Source organism: Perca fluviatilis, chromosome 16 (assembly GCF_010015445.1).
Source record: "Perca fluviatilis chromosome 16, GENO_Pfluv_1.0, whole genome shotgun sequence".
In the NCBI taxonomy this organism is placed as follows: Eukaryota; Metazoa; Chordata; class Actinopteri; order Perciformes; family Percidae; genus Perca; species Perca fluviatilis.
Window position 1 is genome coordinate 4,795,949 of NC_053127.1, and position 8,230 is coordinate 4,804,178.

Consider the following 8,230-nt stretch of genomic DNA (forward strand, 5'->3'; position numbering starts at 1 on the left):
TGATTCCTTTACAAGAAACAACAGGAATCTAGGAAACTTCAACTGCACTGTCCAGTATCCAGGTATTTATTTCAGTCACACTGGTTGAATTTTTGGCTAAAAAATGTATGAATCGATTTCAAGTCACTGAATCGTTTCGGATCGTATCGTTCTAAATGATCCAATATCGTCCTTGAATCGTATCGACGACCACGAATCGTGATACAAATCGAATCGTTGTTAAAACGAATCGTTACAACACTAGTGGTTATATTATAGGGGGCGGCTCAGTATCACATGTAGACCACACATTCTAAGTTTCATGTAAATCGGATGATGGTTGCCATATAAGGCGCATTTCCTGTTGCCAGCGGGGGGCGCTATGACCAAAAGTCAATATTGGCCTGTAGGTGTCCTCAGGCCTGGACTCTTTTTGATTGTGGGAAATTTCAAGCAGATATGACAATGTACACTGTAGTTACAGCCACTCTCAAAATGGCCACCCTGCCACGGCCACGCCCTATGACGAAAAGTTTTTCTTTTAATAACTTTAACGTCTTCAGGTGGCACAGACAGAAAATAATAATTCCTTCTTTAACTCTAAATGCGCAATCTCATTGGCTGATGCCAATTTCTGACAACGTGACGCGCTCTGACATTTCCGCGGTAGTTCAGAATGTCGAAAGAAGTGCGTCGAAAACGGTCGAAAACCACCTCAGAGAAGACGAAAACAGTTGTTATCAGCAAGAAGACCCAGCAGGGGATTACACACTAAGACAGCAGATGATGAAATACCTTCACATAGTACGTCAATGTTTAAACTGTCGTTCAGAAAACAGGAGTTTTCAGACAGCGGAGGAAATCAGTCTCTCTCTCTCTCTCTCTCTCTCTCTCTCTCTCTCTCTCTCTGCAGTTTACAGATATTCATGGCCTACAATACATGTTATATATTAAATATGTAGGTGTCACATATATACTATTCTAATATAATTACTATACAATACTAAACAAATCTTTAATTTTGGGATCCTAAAGTGGTTGTGAGTCCCTCAGGCTGTGGCAGGCAGATCCATAGCTGTCAGTAGAGCTGCTGTCCCCTCTCCTAGGAGAACTACCAGCTTCTTTTCTGGTGTTAACTTTGGGAAGTTTTATTTTTTTGGCTATTTTTCCAAGGTGTAATTCTCTGTGAAGATAGTTTTTCCCAGTGGAGGAGGAAGAGTATCTCTGTCTGACCCAGCTGGTGGTCACTGAGCCTGTCTCTCTCTCTCTGACCTGTCTGTCTGACCCAGTTGGTGGTCACTGAGCCTGTGTTTAGTCAGGATCCGTCTCGTCTTCGTCTCTCTGACAGTGTGAAGATACTCTGTCAAATAACAATTTAGTATACTTTGTTTGCTTTCTCCAATGTTCTAAATATTGGTCTTTTGAATGATTCATAAGAAGCTCACCTCTGTGTATCACCGGCTGTCCAGTGACAGTGCAGCATGGAGGCACTCAGAATGCCAACGCATGCCTCAACTTGGTCAGTGTCCAAAAACTGCAGCCATGAAGGCTTTTCTACATTCAATGAGGGTGCCTCTGCCATGCTGGCTGTGATGGAGAAACTGTGGCTTCAGAGCACAGTTAATGTTAATGCAGTGAAGGATGACGACATGGTTAGGATCTCAAAAGCCAATAGTGTCCATTCCACCAGTGGAAAGTGGAGCCATAAAAGTGTAATCACAGCCAAAAAAGTGAAAAGACACCAGCAGGAGATGAAGGAGGGCCCTACATATGGTGCTGACATGGATATGTAGACTGTGAACTGACTTGGGGGAACTAGGCTGTGTAATGGTTGTGTTCTGTCAGTTTGAAGTTAGTGATGTAATGGTCTTCAGTTGAAGGCCATGTTGATGTGTTGTTTTGGATGTTATGATCAGTGATGGATGAAGCAATAATGAGTTTTGGATGTTAAACAGTGTGATACATGGATTTTACTTGGACCTAAAGTATATGTTGTCTGTAATTCATGGCTTTCAATAGAAATTAGTGGAATTTTGCCATAAAAATCTTTAAAGGCCGTTTTCTCAAAATGAGTTTTTTCTCACACTCGCCGTGACGTTTTTTCACTTCTGTAGCACCTACATACACCAAACTTTACAGTCGTATTCCTAACTATATTGTCCTAACTGTATGGTTTGTCCAGAGGGATTTGTAAATATGTCATTGATGGCCTGATTTATGTGACATTTTATGCCTAAAAGTGACCCAAATTTAAAGATATATTCAGCTTTCCAGCGGTGAAATATTCCTTTAAGTCTTTTCATTGAGTATATCAACAAAATGCACAAATAATTTTGAACCTAGTTTTTTTCAATGGTCAAATTCGTCACGTCAAAATATATGCAAATTAGCGCATATTTAATTTTATATAGCCTGATTAGCATATTTAAACATAAAATTACAGAAAACTTGCAATACATATTTTTCTCCTATTCATGTGAGTAATCAACTGGTAAAGTTTCATGGTGATATCTGTTAGTCAAAAATTTTACCCTATTCGCCTGTAGTGTCTCGCCTTAAAAGAAAAAAATGTCGTCATAGGGCGTGGCCGTGGCGGGGCGGCCATTTTCGAAAAAACAGGAAGTGGGCGTAACTCGAGTGTACATTGTCCAATTGGCTCGAAACTTTTCAGGATTCAAGAGTCCAACCCTGACGACACCTACATGCCGATATTGGCTCAAAGTCACAGCGCCCCCTAGTGGCAACAAGATGTAGGCCTAAAAGTCAAGGTGCAACACTTTAACGAACTCCTCCTAGAGATTTCATCCGATGGATTTCAAATTTGGTCTGTACCATCTCAACACCTTAACGATGAAAAGTTAGTAAAAGAAAAACTTTTCGTCAAATGGTGTGGGCGTGGCATGGCGGCCATTTTGAGTGTTTAGCGATGAAGGAGAACGTGGCTGTAACTACAGTGTACATTGTCATATCTGCTTGAAATTTCCCACAATCAACAAGAGTCCAGGCCTGAGGACACCTACAGGCCAATATTGACTTTTGGTCACAGCGCCCCCCGCTGGCAACAGGAAATCAGCCTTATATGGCTTAGATGGCCATATAATGATGGCCATATAATGATGGCTCTTGTTAAAGTCAGCCAGTACTTGATCTCTGTGCTGCATTTGATACGGTCGACCATGACATATTGCTTGACCGATTGAAAAACTGGGTTGGTCTTTCTGGCTCAGTACTAAAGTGGTTTGAATCCTATTTAAAGAATAGGGATTACTTTGTGTCTATAGGTAATTATACATCTGAGCATACAAATATGACGTGCGGAGTTCCCCAAGGCTCAGTTCTGGGGCCTCTTCTGTTCAACATCTACATGCTTCCACTGGCTCAGATTATGGAAAACAACAAAATAATTTACCATAGTTACGCGGATGACACACAAATTTACATAACCTCATCGCCAGGGAACTATAGCCCAATACAACACATGAATAAGTGCGTTGAAATTCAAATTCAAATTAATGACTGGATGTGCCAGAACTTTCTTAAATTAAATGAAGAAAAAACTGAGGTGGTTGTTTTTGGAGCTAAAGAGGAACGATTGAAAGTCAGCGCTCAGCTTCAAACGACAATGTTAAAAACAACAGACGAAGCCAGAAATCTTGGTGTAGTCATGGACTCAGACCTGAATTTTAAAAGCCACATTAAGACAATTACAAAATCAGCCTATTATCATTAAGATATAGTGTCTATTAAAGTGCAAACGGCATCACTAAAAACATAAAATATCGTGTTATAAACACTAACACAGGAAAAATGAAAAAGGTACTCCCCGTCGGGGAATCGAACCCCGGTCTTCCGCGTGACAGGCGGAGATACTGTCCACTATACTAACGAGGAGGGACATGACACAACATGTGATCGCAGAGAACCAATCAGTGGACAGTGTAGAGTCTTCTTAGTAAGTGTTTAACTGTGTTTAACCGCTTGAGGTAAGTTAACCTACTACTAATGTTTAGCGTCATCTCAGCCTCGTAAGCAAACAAACATACTGTGCTGTTCTTAACTGTCCTGTAACTTCGGTTACATCTAAAGCTGCTTACACACTGACCAGACGGCCGACTGTTGACAGAAAAGCCAGTCGAAATGATAAGTCTCCCCGTGTTGGTCCAAAAAGTGCCACAGAACAGACCAAAAAGACGAGACGAGACGTAATACGTCTATAACAGCAGGCGGCGCTAATCTGTATTGTTGCCCAGGAAATGAAAACCACCAGCTGATTGGACAAACGCGTCACATGGGTTTGATTTCTCTGGAAATTCAAAGCCAGACTGTCATGGCGGCTCGTTCAGAATACGAGCTCATATTGTACTAAAATAGTTCACCGAGACGTGTTTCTGAAAACATTTGAAGAGAGAAATAGGCCGTGTAGTTGCTGAATCTGTCTTCATTTCAGATCAACAAAGGTCAAGGTTTAAAAGATTTTCGTCAGATTTTGAGAGACTCTAGTCACCTCATTGACTTTGGGAGGTCCAGACCAAGACCGCGACCAGTCCTGCTAGAGGGAGCTGAGGTGGAGGCTGTGCAATCCTACAAATACCTCGGGCTGTGGCTGGATAATAAACTGGACTGGACAACACACACCAGCCACCTGTACAGAAAGACACAAAGCAGGTTGTACTTCCTGAGGAGACTGCAGTCTTTCAACATCTGCAGCAAACTGCTGTTGATGTTTTACCAATCTGGGGTTACCAGCATCCTCTTCTACACTGTGGTGTGCTGGGGGGGCAGCATATCCAAGAAGGACACCTTGACTCTTAAATGGCCTTAAGTCTATGGTCCGCAAGGATGAGAAAATCCTGTCAACCTAGTTGTATGTATGCCTTTTCTTCAATCCTGTCCTCACACTTCAACAATGTAACAAAACTGTGTTGCATTGGCCGGGAATCGAACCCGGGCCTCCCGCGTGGCAGGCGAGAATTCTACCACTGAACCACCAATGCTCACATGTCAGTTTTTACAGCAGCTCCGCCCACTTCACTGACAAGACATGGAGCGGTCCATTTACCTCGGGACTCGGAAGCTGGAGCTGGGAATGACGTCACACCTGAGTTGAATGCTTTCCATTTACAAGTCAGATTTTCATTGTTTTCGTTAGTTTTAGCCGTTGCTAGCAATACCAGTTGATAACAACGTATTACGCCGCTTTTTGTAGGCATACAAATACCTCTGAATAGTTCTACTTGTTGTTAAACTGGACGGGTCCAATAACCTCTGAATAGTTCTACTTGTTGTTAAACTGGACGGGTCCAATAACCTCTGAATAGTTCTACTTGTTGTTAAACTGGACGGGTCCAAAAACCTCTGAATAGTTCTACTGGTTGTTAAACTGGACGGGTCCAATAACCTCTGAATAGTTCTACTGGTTGTTAAACTGGACGGGCCCAATAACCTCTGAATAGTTCTACTGGTTGTTAAACTGGACGGGTCCAATAACCTCTGAATAGTTCTACTGGTTGTTAAACTGGACGGGTCCAATAACCTCTGAATAGTTCTACTGGTTGTTAAACTGGACGGGCCCAATAACCTCTGAATAGTTCTACTGGTTGTTAAACTGGACGGGTCCAATAACCTCTGAATAGTTCTACTGGTTGTTAAACTGGACGGGCCCAATAACCTCTGAATAGTTCTACTTGTTGTTAAACTGGACGGGCCCAATAACCTCTGAATAGTTCTACTTGTTAAACTGGACGGGTCCAATAACCTCTGAATAGTTCTACTGGTTGTTAAACTGGACTGGACTGGTCCAATAACCTCTGAATAGTTCTACTTGTTGTTAAACTGGACGGGTCCAATAATCTCTGAATAGTTCTACTTGTTGTTAAACTGGACTGGTCCAATAACCTCTGAATAGTTCTACTTGTTGTTAAACTGGACAGGTCCAATAACCTCTGAATAGTTCTACTTGTTGTTAAACTGGACGGGCCCAATAACCTCTGAATAGTTCTACTTGTTAAACTGGACGGGCCCAATAACCTCTGAATAGTTCTACTTGTTAAACTGGACTGGTCCAATAACCTCTGAATAGTTCTACTTCTTGTTAAACTGGACGGGTCCAATAACCTCTGAATAGTTCTACTTGTTAAACTGGACGGGCCCAATAACCTCTGAATAGTTCTACTTGTTAAACTGGACGGGTCCAATAACCTCTGAATAGTTCTACTTGTTAAACTGGACTGGTCCAATAACCTCTGAATAGTTCTACTTGTTAAACTGGACTGGTCCAATAACCTCTGAATAGTTCTACTTGTTAAACTGGACGGGTCCAATAACCTCTGAATAGTTCTACTTCTTGTTAAACTGGACGGGTCCAATAACCTCTGAATAGTTCTACTTCTTGTTAAACTGGACGGGTCCAATAACCTCTGAATAGTTCTACTTCTTGTTATTCTGGTGTGGTCTGTATATATGTTATCTCTGTGTGTGTCTGTGCGTGTCTCTGTGAATAGTTACTTGTTGTTAACTGGAGTATAAATGTACTATTGGTGTATTAGTGTGGGTGTTGTAAGTGTGTGTTTGTATCTCTTTATGTGGTATGGTGTGTAGTCTGTATATGTAGTCTGTCCGTGTCTCTGTGTACGTGTCTGTGTAGTGTGTGTCGTATCAGTAGTGTGTGTGTCATAATGGAGTATAGCCTCAGTGTGTATCTGTGCTTATCTGTGTATAGTGTGTGTGTCTCTGTGTGTCTGTGCATGTCTGTGTGTGTGTGTGTGTGTATGTGTCTGTGCGTGTGTATGTGTCTGTGTGTGTGTGTGTGTGTGTGTGTGTGTGTCTTTTTAAATATGTATTTATTCATTCATTGAATTCCTTTATTTATACATTTATATAAGTACGAGTTTCAAATTTTTTTCTTAATTTCAGCATTTTTATTCTGTAACCGAAGGAAAAACAACAACAGGAAATGAAAAGTTACTCCCCGTCGGGGAATCGAACCCCGGTCTTCCGCGTGACAGGCGGAGATACTGTCCACTATACTAACGAGGAGGGACATGAAGGAACACCTGATCACATCCAAGATATCAGTGGACTGCGGGTATCTACTTGGTGCAGAAACGTTATAAATATTACAGCAGTAGTGAAAACGTCTCTGCGTCGAGGAATCGAACCCTGTGCTGAGACCTGCACCCTTTTCATTATGGGTGTCATATATCTTTGGCCACAAGTGGGATTTTGGGGGCGCTGTTTCCCATTTAAGAGATTTTATTTTTTTTTTTTTTTTTTGTTGTGTGTGTGTGTGTGTGTGTGTGTGTGTGTGTGTGTGTGTTGTGGTGTGTGTGTGTGTGTGTGTGTCTTGTGTGTGTGTGTCTTGTGTGTGTGTGTGTGTGTGTGTGTGTGTGTGTGTGTCTCTGTGTGTGTGTGTGTGTGTGTGTGTGTGTGTGTGTGTGTGTCGTGTTTGTGTGTGTGTGTGGTGTGTGTGTGTGTGGTGTGTGTGTGTGTGTGTGTGTGTCTTTTTATATATGTATTTATTCATTCATTGAATTCCTTTATTTATACATTTATATAAGTACGAGTTTCAAATTATTTGTGTTGAATTTCAGCATTTTTATTCTGTAACCGAAGGAAAAACAAACAACAGGAAATGAAAAAGTTACTCCCCGTCGGGGAATCGAACCCCGGTCTTCCGCGTGACAGGCGGAGATACTGTCCACTATACTAACGAGGAGGGACATGACAGCAGCTGCTGCAGTTCCCCTTATATCCACAACACTGCGACCTATAGCCGAGCGGCGCTGTTCCAGTGTGATGAGTGAGTGAGTTCAGCTCTGCTCCCTGCTATTAGGCGGCCTCTGCTGGTCAGAGAGCGGAACTGCAACAACACACGACAGAGGAGAAGAACGACGCTGGTTTAAACAACGTTTGTGTTTGCTCTTTCTTACGAATCAGCGCAATGTGCGTTCGGAGCGTTTGCCCGTTTGGGACGGCCGATTGGTTGGTTCTCAGTATGTTTGAAATCACCATTTTATAACCACGGCATCATCACCAAACACATGAGTTAAAGACAACAGCTGTGCTGTTAATGTCGCTGTATTTAATTGTAAAATGATCACACATACGCACAGACAGACACACACACAGACACACACACATACATACACACACACACACACACATACATACATACATACACACATACATACATACACACACACGCCAGACAGACATCAAGCGCACACATACATCGCCAAGACACAACAATGCG

General features: G+C 42.1%; 1 protein-coding gene and 4 non-coding genes across 5 annotated transcripts in view; all 5 read right to left on the reverse strand.

Annotated features, from left to right (window-relative positions):
- LOC120544555 (E3 ubiquitin-protein ligase Siah2-like) overlaps nt 1-8,230 on the reverse strand; it is a gene marked incomplete at its 3' end in the record, with an annotated part of 540,100 nt that overhangs the window by 514,176 nt on the left and 17,694 nt on the right.
- On the reverse strand, nt 3,799-3,870 carry trnad-guc. Its single transcript has one exon. It is a non-coding gene; the product is annotated as a tRNA-Asp (tRNA).
- trnag-gcc lies at nt 4,903-4,973 on the reverse strand. Its single transcript has one exon. It is a non-coding gene; the product is annotated as a tRNA-Gly (tRNA).
- On the reverse strand, nt 6,943-7,014 carry trnad-guc. Its single transcript has one exon. It is a non-coding gene; the product is annotated as a tRNA-Asp (tRNA).
- Nucleotides 7,622-7,693, reverse strand: trnad-guc. Its single transcript has one exon. It is a non-coding gene; the product is annotated as a tRNA-Asp (tRNA).